At 40.6% G+C, this 12,481-nt stretch overlaps 1 long non-coding RNA gene across 2 annotated transcripts in view; it reads right to left on the minus strand.

The window, feature by feature from the left end:
* The window catches only part of LOC116537641, a 26,541-nt gene extending 15,824 nt beyond the window's left edge, over nucleotides 1-10,717 (minus strand). Inside the window, exons 1-2 of one of the 2 annotated variants that reach the window (XR_004263231.1) lie at nucleotides 10,708-10,717; nucleotides 2,147-2,153 (exon numbers count right to left, since the gene is read on the minus strand). This is a non-coding gene — a long non-coding RNA (uncharacterized LOC116537641). Of the gene's footprint in view, nucleotides 1-2,146; nucleotides 2,154-6,670; nucleotides 6,676-8,389; nucleotides 8,401-10,707 lie in introns of those variants that run through there. The other variant, XR_004263232.1, reaches the window with a different exon arrangement.
* Nucleotides 10,718-12,481: the final 1,764 nt, after the last annotated feature.

A 12,481-nucleotide genomic window follows, 5' to 3' on the forward strand; every position in this document is an offset into this window, starting at 1 on the left:
ACAACTTTTTAAGCTTCTGTGATCAGGGGCTCCAGCAGCTTCTGTGTCACTCTCCCTGAGGAGATTCCCTAAACATCAGGCTTCATTCAAACAGGTCAAGCTCCCAGAGCCTGCTCTACCTACACCAGTGAAGCTGAGACACATGACTCTGAATATCTTCTACAATGAATATAAGTTTTCAAGTTCAAATACATGCTATCTACTGAAATGAGGAAATGTGTAAAAATAGAAGTGAACAAATTTATAAAACGTTGGCCATGAAAAGGAGGGTGATTTTTTGTTAACAAGTTTACAAGACTTTTTAAACCTGTTTATTCAGACATGTAAAATATTGGTATAAAAAATCACAAATTTTTATCAGTTATATTAAATCTAATTTATCAGCTATCAATATAAAGATACTCTCATTTACTTTATGGCCTCCAAAAAATCTAGCACATAGAAAATATGTAATTATATTTATTAGACGAAAACACAGAGAAAGAGAAGATGAGTCAGGCAGGCAGAGAGGGTTGCATTTGATGACCTGGATGATAAGAAACTACATAAATTTCCGGGATTAATATGCAAAGTTCCTTTTATTTATGCTATCCTCACTTGTGGAAGAAGGATGATAAAGTGAGCAGGAAAGAAAAGAGAAACAGAGTCCTTGGCTTAGTGCTAAAGTTCACCTAATGTAACACAAAATGTCTCCAAATGCTCTGTGACTCAGTTGCAGGGTTTCCTCATTCCTCCTACCTGACTTGAGCCAAATTGCCATTGTCTTTTTCATATGTTGCAAGATCATGCTGCTATGCATTTACATGAGATTTATGCTTGCATCAAAGCTAAATTTTATTTCCATTGGGTTGATGGCTGTCCATGTGACACTAGTCAGTCAAGGCGGAGGTTCTTCATCATGGGGGAGGGAGATGGGTTGAGAGTCTTCAATTCAGATATACAAGAAAGTTGCCACAACATGATGGAAACCAGGCTGATAACCAAGTGGTGCTTTGAGTTCTCATTTGTCACTCTCTTCAACATTTTTAGCTGGCAGGATTTCAGCATTTTAGGATTTCAGCACTCTCTCCCTAGTGGAGGTCATATTACAAAATATACTAAAATACATCATTGATTCTTATAGGGTTTGGCCAGCTGCTGAGCCAAGTAACTTCAGAACTGACAGAGGTAGGCCACACAGGCCTATGTAATCCTTCACACCTCTTAGACTCTGTGAACTGGCTGAAAACATCTGGGTGTCTTTGTGCTTTTTACACTAATGACTATGCCTGTCTGTGGGAAAATGTGCCTATCATGACTCTGGATTATGTGACCACAAATGCTGCATTATAATTATGGTCAGTGTCTGGAATCTCTGAGGCTCACTGTTTTAAGGCTAACAGGGAAATGCTGAACTTTTTACATAGAGACTAAAACCTCATGGCTGAGGCATAAGTGCATGTCAGTAATTGAGAGCATCTGCACTGAACCACGTGCCTAGGTTCATGTTTTGACGTTTTCATTTGCAAACTTCAGATCTTGGGTCTCTTATCTTGACACTTCATATTCTCCACTTGAGCAGCGGGAATAATAAGGCAAATGCCAGGTGTGGCTCTGGGAAGGGCTGAATTAATTAAAGTACATAGAGTGTTGAAAACCAAAAGTAAAATTTTAAACTGTTCAACTAACTGAGTTGACCTCTTTTCTTGGCCAAGGGCATTCTAAAGAAAACCTGAAACAGGAGTTCAGGCCATAATGGGAATGGGCAGACAGAGACATCTCATTATACTCTTCTTTCTCTGGTATTCAGATGCAACTCACCCACATTCACATTAAAACAGAGACCTTAAGGCTGACAACACAGATGCTTTGCAGCCTTAAGATACTAACATGAGAGTAGATCCTGAAAGAAATCAGTCTTTTGCCCCAAAATACATTTTCTTGACATACTTTGAAATGGCATCTTAAAGCTGTCTCTTGTGGGGAAAATCTACATGCTGTAGAGAATACCCTTCCTTTTCTGGGTCTTTTTCCTGATTCAGAAATGAATTAACTAAGTGTCTGGCATTGTTTTTCAAGTCAGACAATCTATTTTCTCTGAAACCTGTTACTTGGAGCCTTCCTCTACGTAATAAGAACCTGGGTCTCACTAACCCCTTATCTGAACCCAGGCACTTTCTTCTATTGATTCCAGGCTTTTAGATAAACTCTTTCAACCAATTGACAATCAGAAAATCTTGAAATCCTCCTTATGTCCTGAAGACACCACCTTCTCCCACTTTCTATTGTCCTGTCTTTCCAAACTGAAGAAATTTACATCTTGCATGTATTAATTGTTGTCTTATGTCTCCCTAAAACATGTAAAAATTAAACTGTAGCCCCATAACCTTGGGCATATGTACTCAGGACCTCCTGGGGCTGTGTCACCAGCATGTTCTTAACCTTGGCAAATTAAACTTCTAAATTGATTGAGACAGGTTTTAGATAACATTTGGTTCGCAATGTGTAATCATGGTGGGTTTTATTTCCTTTAGGAGAGGACACTAGGGATTTATTGTGTCAAACAGAAATAACAACAATATTTGTTTATATGATTTATATCCCAAAAACATTTTCCATTTATGGATTCACATAAAGGGAAATAGCTGTCACATAAATGGCTGTCACTGTAGTTCTGTTTTTGAGAATTTTGAATCCTTGAATAAAAGCTAAGTTGAACAGACAGATGGATTCAATTCTAGGTAAAACAGTCTATTGTAGTTATGTACTAATCTTTTGTCATAGTCGATGATGGAAGAATTGGAAATATTGAAATTATATCCTATAAAATAACCGGTGTTAATCACATGATAGTTTCTTCTTCAGTCCACCTTTCCTTTGTCATGCATGTGTAGTAATTGCCTATAGAGAATACCTATCTTTGTACTTGCCAGTCCATTGAGCATAGTTTATTTCAGGAAGGGAGACATGGGCTGGATACTGATGTGTTTTAACTCTGCAGTGCAAAGAGTTGCAATAAGAGTAGCGAACTAGTAACCCACTGCTCTTTTACTGTTTTAATTGTCATTGTGTCTAATGAATCTTGCAGGATTTGATCATTTCTAGGTCTTGTGGTAATAGAGTTTTCAACTATTTCAAAAATATCTCTATCATCTTATTTGTTTGGGGCCAACTACTGAGGAATGTTCCCAGCACTGAAAGGAGTTTAACAATATTTCTAAGTACTGCTTCCTAATACTCAGAACTTACATTTGACCCTGTTGTCAGAATGTATCTGGGGTAGCTCTGTATTTTTTACACCAATGGCTGTATTATATCCTGCAGTTACATTTACTGTTGTCTGTCCTAAGCTACATGACTGCTGCAACCACCTTGTAATCATAGACAGTGTTTGGGATCTCCATAGACTCATGTAAATCTAGGACTTGCATGTGTGAGGGAACCAACCTGTGGCTACCTGAGATGGTAGGGTTGAGAGCAATCCTTCTCAGGGTAATAATTGTAATTCAACAATTCATTATCAATGCAGCTTTATGGTTATATCCGTAGGTATACATCCTGCCTCCTTCCCTTAGGGGCTTTGAAGCATGGGCACATTCATTAGCCCTTTGGTTTCTCCATCCAAGGAGTGTGTGGATAGTAAGCAATCACTGTTTAGGTGAGGTCTGTAGTGAGGATTTAATGGGTTTATTGAAATAAACTGTGTATTGTAGATCTTCAGGATGGTGAATTCAAAATGAACTGACTTGCTTGATATCTCACAGCTTAATGTGTTCCAGAGTTGCATGCAAACCCAAGAGATAAGCTCCCAAGTCAGGGGTAATGCTATAATGCACAACTGCTTTGTCCAAAAATAGTCATTTCAACTTAACTCTAACCTTGTGGCAAAAAAATGAGATACGAGTGTCATAAATTCTTTTGGTGACTTCCTGATTCTACAAAGTAGCTGCTTCTGAAAAAAGAAAATTAAGTGCCTGTTGTCTACAAAATGAGCCAGTGACCTGATGAAAGATCAACAGATACCTGGTCAAATGGAATGAACACCAGTTTACTTAGGGAGGAGAATTATCTACCATAATGAAAGGTTCTAAGCATATGACATCATATCCTGTATGATTTCTTTCTCTTAAACATAAAGTGGCTCAAATTGAGCCTGTTGCCAAGTTGTGGAGATGACTACAGCTTAGCCTTGGAAAAGTGCTCTGGATGGTATCATGGGAGACCTGGTTTGTGCATTCCTTACTTCTGAGGAGGGTCAGGTTGGGTGAAAGCATATTATCAATCTCTGTACATAGGAAATTTTGAAAAATCCATAAAAATATGTTTAAAACTATGTTTTGGTAGGTAAACTGGCCTAGACACTGATATTAGCAGTATATATTTGGGAAAATGTGTGATATGAGTAGAAGCAACAAGCTCTCAAATACTGTGAAATAAACATGCATTTAGGCTGATGAAAAGAGGGAAGCAACGGGAATATCAATGTCAGGTCTCTTTCTTGTGCATTTTCCCTCACATTTCCACATTCCAGATTCACTTCAGATTCTGAAGTCTAGCACTTAACACTTAAAAGATCAATGATGGTGGAAAAACAGAAGCACAATAGACATTCCTATATTCTTCCAGTCAACACCTAAGAGGGAAGTTAGTTATGCAGAATCTAATCAGAAATACTACATTTTACTCTCTGTAAAATTAATAAATACAATAGCATGAACAAAGAATTAAAACTATAAATTATGGAATAAGTAGAAAAAGTATTTCTTGAACAACCTTACTACACCATTTGGAGGGACATCAGTCAGTAGGTGAATATGAATAGACCTTCACAGTAACAATATACTTGAGAAGAGAGATATGAAGCTGAGAACTTCTTTAATACTTTGCATATAGAAAATCTGAGATAGTCTACAAGAATGCCATTCATGCTAACAAATTCATTAAAATTGCAGGGTACAAGGTTAACACTCAAATGGCAGTTGTGTTAATATGCATTCAATATAAGCAATCCAATAGGAAGATGACAAATGTAGTCCCATGGATAATAACCTCTGAAATAATTAGATACTTAGATATAAATCTAACCAATGAGGTGAAATAGTTGTAACCTGGTAAGAAGAGAATGTAACTGAAAGGAAGTAGAGAAAGTACAAATAAATGAAATGGCATCCCATATTCACAGACAGAAAGACAAAACCTGACTAATACACAATACTACAAAACAATTCACAGACTCAGGACAACCACTGTCAAACTGGTAACAGCCATCTGTACAGAAATGGAAAAGATAACCCCAAAATTTTTATGAATTCTTATATGTCTCAAATAACCAAGATAATGTTGAAAAAGAATAGTGTTGGAAGAGACATTCATGAGATTGAAATCTATGGAAGGAAAATATCCAGAAATTCAGACAGCATGGTCCTAGCATGGGGGTACCCATAAGTATCAGAGATATGGAATAGAGAGCCCCAAATTAAATGCATGCATATACAGTCAAGCGATCTTCAACAAAGGTGCAGAGAATACACAATGAGTAAAGGAAGGTCTCTATCAAATTATGGTAAGACTGCCTATTCGCACTTAAAGACATTGAGCAGTATGCTCAAGGTTGTTCTTCTTCCTCCATTTCCAAGACACTGGAGCCCAGAGTGAATTTTCATCCTGTCTTCCATGCCCAGAGAGAGCCCTTGATATCAGGAGTAAACAGCAAGGACAGACAAATGAATGTGCTGCCATGAAACCTAACAGTTCAGAACGTGAGAATCAGTTTCTCCCAAGCATCTGGGCATACTGTGGAAGGATTTTTGTCTCTAGGAAGAAGAGGTGATCACAAACAGAGGGTACTCATATTCCTCACCATTATGACATTAAACTCTGACAAGAACAAACTTCACCCATGTTTTCTTTTTCTTCTCTTTCTACATGCTTCCTCAGCCTCCCAAGAAGCAGGCATAACTTGAGGACTCCTGGGAAGCCTGTTTTATTAGATCCCACCTGTAATCTTGTTGCCTACGTGGAAAGGCATCTTCTTCACTGTTGAGCTTTTCCAGAATCCACTCTTTAGAACCACCAAAATCAGAATAAGTCAGAGAGAGGTGAACTCACTTCTACTCCAGCTGAAGCCACATTGGCTCAGACAACATACCCTGGCTGATCCTCTGGATTAACACGCATTCATACAGCCCCTCTGATCATAGTTATACACTTGCAAAATTATTTGCTCTCACCAAACCCCCAATACTCTTTAACCAAAGCTCAGGATCAGGTATCTATATATTAAAACCAGGAAGTTTGTTTCTCAGCAAGTGAGCTACTTCAGGGTGTCACCATAGCCAGGGAGTGATGAACTCTGCAATTAGACAAAAGAAGACACTATGAGGATCAGATTAATTCTTCTGCACCCCTCACACAGATCTGTTAGTCTCTTGATGACTTCAGAAAACTAGTTGTAAAACAATGATTGAGTCAAAGGCCAAGAATAAAATGTGCTAGTATAGAAGACACCTGTGGAAAAAACAAGACCTTTTCCCGCGGAATTTATCTATGAAGTTGATTTACATTGGCAAATGCACAATGCCTAAACCAGGAGAAAAACTGCTGTTGAGGAAAATTCCTCTGCATTATAGTTGATAATGGATGTTGTCATTTAAAAACATTCTAATATATCATGTATCCAACGGGAAGACACTCCCACTGAATTCCACCCCCACAGAGAATTGGACATGTCATACATATGTTGTACACACATAAAAATCTGTGCCTTCTCAGATTTTTATATCAAAATTAACAGAAGGAAAGAAATCAGGAAAGAATTCATTTTTTGTTTTGTTTTGTTTTGTTTTGAATTTTAAGTTCCAGGATGCATGTGCAGGACTGTGCAGGTTTATTACATAGGTAAACATGTGCTATGGTGCTTTGCTGCATGTGTCAACCCATCACCTAGGCTTAAGTCCCACATCCATTAGCTATTTATCCTGATGCTCTCCCTCCCCATTCCCCACCACTGACATGGCATTTTTTAGAGGACAAAGAAAAGGGTCCCTACCTCATCATCATCCTCAAAGTGGTGCTCCTGCAATCCTTAGGAGGAGCTGGAGGGAGACAGAGTAAAAGTCAGTGCCCTGGTGGTTGGAAACTGTGAGTAACTCAGGGAGATTTGCTGGGTGTGGCATATGGAGTGTGGGACTGAAGATTCTGAGACCATCTCAGAGAAACAAATATTTTGTTCAAATAGTGACCGTGAGGGAGTCTCACCAGATATCTTGCATCTTAGACAATGCCAAGACCTAATAATACTCTAGTATTCACAATTCCTGAAGGATATTAACCAATCAAAAATCAAGGCTTTGATGTTTGCTGTGACACAGGAGGGAAAAACTGGTCTCTTGGGAAAAGTAATCATTAAATACCAGAGCAAGAAAGGATGGTTACAAATGCAGCCCACAAAGCCCATGGATACACATCGTCTCATCTCTATCATATTAAAATACAATAGGAACTAGCCTGATTCTACAACTTTTTTCTTTGGGGGGGGTCTGACTTCATAGCCCCCTTCCTAGGTTTCAAAGCAATGGGTATAACAGGTATAACCCAACTGCTTCCAGAAATACTCCTGGGGTGTCATTTTCTACCTGCAGAAATTGTCCTATTGCAGCTTCCCTCATGGATGGTGTCCACTGGCCTATCTTTAGAGACACAAATCTCAGCAAGAAGTTATTTCAGAGAGTGACTCACCCACCTTCCTCCTCCACGTGAGGTCACATTGGATTACACAAGGTCACCCTGAGCTTTCCTCAGTGTTCTCAGACTCTCTCTAGGCTTTGTGGAGTCAGAGGTCTTCAACAAGGCATTGCTCACACTTTCCAGCCTTCAAGTGAGAATGAGGAGCTGAAGGAATCATCTTTCAATTTTTTCCTTCCACTGACCCATTATAGGTCTCACCTCCAATCTCACCACCCTGAGATCCCAGCTTTGATGTGCATGCCTTGAATGAGATGACTTCAACAATCAGACCCTGGGCGAGGCTCACAGCAGAAGTGCAAGACAGCATTCTCTGGGGATGGAAATGCTCTCTGCCTTACGGCGACTGGACCACTACATGGTGGCTGTTGTGATGAGGTTTTGAATTTTTCACTGTATATATTTAAATTTATTTAACTATAAAGAAGCATGTATATGATGGAGAAGCACACTAGATGGTACAGCTCCAGAGATCCAGAAATGAGGAAGACATGACTCCCCTTATCCTGGTGTTTTTTGCAGAATCGTTTGCTGCTCTGATTCTACCATATGTTTACGGTTACTTTCCGGACATCTCACAAAGGACCAGTCACTGTGTGGGACTGGGAATATGACAGTGAGGACAACATCCAGGTCCAGAGGGATTCCAGTAGGGATGCACTTGCACCCAGTGGAAGAGCGTGGCCCTGCTCACCCTGTCTAGATTAGATCAGAGCAGCAGGAGCAGAGGGGTGGGGCATCTCAATGTCCTCAGGAGCTCCCCCTCATCTCAGGGACCCTGACTCAGAAGCTGGTCATGCTCCAGGATGAGTGTGGGGTTCAACAGGCTGGACAGGCTGAGAAGAAAACCTTTCCACACCTGCATTAGATCCCAGCCCCGGGGTGACCTAGAACTCATCCCAGGGCTGTGTCCGTTGAAACATCAATAGAAACTAATGTGTCCTTCCCAGGACTGAGCTCTGCAGTAAGGACAAATGAGGAAGACAAAGTCACTGTCCTGCTAGTAAACACCTACAGGCAGGCTTCCTCTATTCATATGTGGGAAGACAGGGTTTGATACAGAATATTTTAAACTATCTCCAAAATAAGTGGAAACTGAGGTGTTATGGATTCCACAGAAGAGAAGCAAGGATGACCTGGACCCTGGGATCAGTCCCCATCCCTTTGATGAGATCACTCTGCACTGGAACTAGTGTCCCTCCTCACCTGCCCTGCTACTTGGGAGTGCTGCAGCTGCCCAGGCCAAGATCTAGGGGGTTCTGTCCAGTTGAAACCCATTTCTGGGCCAAAGAACCCTTGGCCAGCAGTGTCTACTGAAGAATATTTACTCAGGAGATTTCCAGAAGAGGTGAAAAATAAAAACTTATCTGTCCCAGCCCCAGGAAGATCAGGTCTGAGACCTCTGTGTCTGGCTTGACCCTGAGGTCCATTCCTATTGACTTTTGTTCTATCTGCTCTGTGTCAGAAAAGTGGACACCTGATTCCTGTTCTGCCCTTCTCAGCAATTTCTTCTGGTGTCATTGCCATCATCACACAAAGAGATGGAGAAGATGTGGGACAGGAAGGAAGCTCCTTTCTCAAGGCATTTAGGGTGATAGTCACACCAAACTTTTGACAGAGAGGAAGGACAAGTCCTACTCATTCCTGTTCAGAAGGGCTCTCATATCCTGCCTGGGCCCTGGTGATAATGCTGAACTGATGCTCCTAACATTGCAACCTTGAGATTCTCTTTTATCAATGTCCCAAATGTCCTCATTTTTTCCCTCTGATCCTCTAAATCCTGTTCCCCTTCAGGTCTAGAATGAGGCCCTCTCTTTCTCTCTCCCACTGAGCAGCTGTCCATGAATTCTAAGAACCTCAGTGTTGGTAACACTGACATTTTCCTTGAATCATACAAAGCAGCACCCCAGCAGCACCACTGGGAAGCTGTTATCTAGAGATTAAAGATGTCTAGGACAATTTGGTCATGAGAAAATCACTTCTGGGGTGAAAAAGTGACAATTACCAATTAGTTTTATTCTTTCATTCCATTGGAAAAATACTGACACATACAGGGCAATTAAATTATACTGAAAAGTAATATATTTCCAAGAATGCATGCTCCAACAAAACCGTCAAACCATCATGTGGTCCACTTGATATTCATCATGACTTAAAACAACTACCTTGGCTCTCTGTGTGTGAAGGTTTTCAGAAGGACAAAAAAACCGATTTCAACAGTAGCAACAATAGGGAATGATGGAGACTCTCCTGTCCCACAGCCGAGTTCTTCATGGAGCCATCTGTTTCTCACGCCACACCCCAGATTCTAACAACTATCAATAACCTGAAGCCAGCGATATTCTCCAGAAAAAAGCAAGCAAGAAAATCCCCATGACTCATCACTTAGATTTGTCATTAGGAAGACAGTAGTATTAGAACGTGCGTAATGTTAGAGAGGGGAACAACACAGATTGGGGCCTGCTTGGTGGGAAGTGGGAGGGAGAGCATCAGAATAAATAGCTAATGTATGTGGGGCTTAATACCTAGGTGATGGGTTGACAGGTGCCACAAGCCACCATGCCACACTTTTACCTATGTAGCAAACCTGCACATCCTGCACATGCATCGCAGAAATTAAAGTAAAAATTATATTAAAAGAGACTGCCATAGTAGGCAAATCTAGAGAAACAGAAAGTAGATTAGCAGCTGCCTAGGGCCAGAGGTGTGGGGGTTGGGGAAAAAAGTGAAGTGACTACTAATGACTATGGAGTTTCTCTGAGGGGGATGAAAAGAATATAAATTAGATTGTAACAATGGCTGCACAACCCTGTAAATATAGTAAAAACACTAAATCACCCACTTTAAATAAGTGAATTGTTTTGCATGTCAACTATGTGTCAATAAAACTGTTTAAAAGAAAAAGAACACTTATGGTGGTCATTTGGGGTCGTAGAGTTTTGCTGCAACAAGAGGAAAAAAAAACAAAAACAAAAACATAAGCACCGGATTATGCTAGGTCCTGTTGGCACAGGTCTTTTCTTCACTTGGTGACATTAGAAAACCACATGTCAAACAGTGATCAAGTCACTGGCCCCCAAATAAAGCATAGAAGATGCTTGTGAAAAAGGCAGTGGAGTGTTTTGGAATATTTAGCAAGTGTCCATGTCACCTGCCAAATACAAAATAATTTTTCAAGAAGAAAACGTGCTACTGAGAAATATGCTCACTACCAGTTTGTAAGTGATGCCATTTTTTGACTGACATCGTCAATCAGGCCTCAGTTGGTCATAAACTCAAGTAACTGATCACTAGAGTCCATGACAACTGAGGCCCGAGTCACAATGGCAGTCAAAAATGATATTCACTTGATATTCTGGAAGCCCCAGGAAAAAAATACATTTCTCTTCAAGATGAAGAAAAGCATCTTACCTGGTCAGAGGGCATCTCTTCCTCAAGATCTTCAATTTTACAGTCCTGGAGGACTTCAACAGGACCTAAGTGACACAGAGTGACAGTCAATGCATTGGTGCTGCTGAGGAATCTCACAAGGAGCTTCGGGGAATGTGGATGGGGGCTGGAGTGTATGGAGCTGGGCGGTTAACAAGCATGGACTGAGCTGCTGCTGGACCATTCTCCTTGGTGTTCAAGAAAGGCAAAGGAGAGGGGCAGAAAGACATGAAAGAGCCTTGGCTTCCTACCTAGGGCAACCTCATCAATGTGAAATAGTCTAAGAACCAGTGAATACAGAAGGCAATGTACTGTAGAAACAGGAAGTAGATTAGGGCTGCCTAGAACCAGGGGTGTAAGTTTAGAAAAAACAAAGGAGTGACTACTAATGGGGTTTTTTGAGGCGGAATGAAGAGGTTCTAAAATTAGATTGTAACAATGGTTGCACAACTCTGTAAACATAGTAAAAACACTGAATCACCTACTTTAAATGGGTGAATTGATTTGCATGTCAATTGGTTTGCATGTCTCAGTAACTGTTTAAAAGAAAAAGAATACGTACGATGGTGATATGGGGCTGCAGAGTTCTCCTGCAATAAGAGAAAAAAGAAACACCATAAGGATTACATCGTGCTGGGTCCTGTTGGCAAAGGTCTTTTATTCACTTGGTGACATTAGAAAACCAGATATCAGGCCAGGCATGGTGGCTCATGCATATAATCCCAAAACTTTGGGAGACCGAGGTGGGCAAATCATGAGGTCAAGAGATTGAGACCATCCTGGATAACATGGTGAAACCCTGTCTACTAAAAACTACAAAAATTAGCTGGGCATGGTTGTGGTATGCTCCTTTAGTCCCAGCTACTTGGGAGGCTGAGGCAGGAGAATTGCTTGAACCCAGTAGGTAGAGCTTGCAGTGAGCTGAGATTACACCACTGTACTGCAACCTGGTGCCTGGTGACAGAGAGATACTCTGTCTCAAAAACAAAACAAACAAACAAAAATCACAAAAACACAGATGTCAAACAGTGATCAAGTCACTGGCCCCAAATGAAGCATAGAGGATGCTTGCAGAAAATGCCGTGGGTTTGGATTATTTACCAAGTGTCTATGTTGGCTGGGGAATACGAAATTATTTTTCAAGAAGTAAACATTGCTACTGAGAAATATGCTCATGACCAGTTTGTAGGTAATGCCCTCTTTTGACGGACATCGTCCACCAGGCCTCAGTTGGTCATAATCTCCAGTGACCAGTCGCTAGAGTCCATGACCACCTGAGGCCTTATTTATGATGGCAGTCAAAAATCATATTCACTTCATATCCTAGAAT

The sequence above is a fragment of the Sapajus apella genome, unplaced genomic scaffold, assembly GCF_009761245.1.
Source record: "Sapajus apella isolate SASKATOON/1434 unplaced genomic scaffold, GSC_monkey_1.0 scaffold112, whole genome shotgun sequence".
Lineage (NCBI taxonomy): Eukaryota > Metazoa > Chordata > Mammalia > Primates > Cebidae > Sapajus > Sapajus apella.